We start from the raw sequence: 806 nt of genomic DNA on the forward strand, positions 1-806 counted from the left end.
GGAGGTAGCCGCCGCGCCCCGCCGCCGTTTTTTTTATAAAGACTGACCTGTTTTTTTAGAACCCTAGATCCGTTTTTTAGGATTCGCCGGTTTTTCTCGGTTCTTCTATTTGGCGGACGTTCGTCCGAACGATCGTTTTAACGAACGGTTCTTCGCCCGTTAGAAACAGCCAACGAACGCTCATTCGTTAGTCTATTCATCAGTTTTCTTTTATCGGACTTATTCCGCAATTTTCTCTGATCGCGATTTCTGATCCGATCTTAGTTTTTGTTTTTCTTTTCGCTCGTTAGTCGGAATCAGGCGATTCAAGCGCCTGGAGTTTCGTCTCGAAACCCTCTTTCCGCTTAACCAACTCAAACAAGTTTTCTCTACTGTAAAATTTGACCTAGTTTCAGATTAGTAAATGAAGCTTCTTTCTTTCGCCGTTTGAGTTTCGTTGCTCCATTTGATTTGATTCTTTTTGCGAACCGGAGTTCTTAAGTTGAAACTTCTGGTCAACCTCTTTTGTTTGAGTTTTGCTTGTGCATCGTTGCTTGTTACTTATGTATGCTATTGTTTGCTTGCGATAGAACACCCGAAGTGCGAAGCGTGCTACTACGAGTCCCTAGGTTTCGCAGATCGTCGGCAAGGCAAGTAACACTTTGGTCATATCCCTTTTATCACCCAGTTTTTATGCATTAGTCTCAATCCTCAAACATTGCATGATTAGGATGTTATTAACTTGTGGGTTGGGAAGTAGTTGATGAGGTAGAACCTATTGCCCTGTTACATTCAAACCCTTGGGAGTTACTCTACGCGTTGCTTAT

Source organism: Triticum dicoccoides, chromosome 6A (genome assembly GCF_002162155.2).
Source record: "Triticum dicoccoides isolate Atlit2015 ecotype Zavitan chromosome 6A, WEW_v2.0, whole genome shotgun sequence".
In the NCBI taxonomy this organism is placed as follows: Eukaryota; Viridiplantae; Streptophyta; class Magnoliopsida; order Poales; family Poaceae; genus Triticum; species Triticum dicoccoides.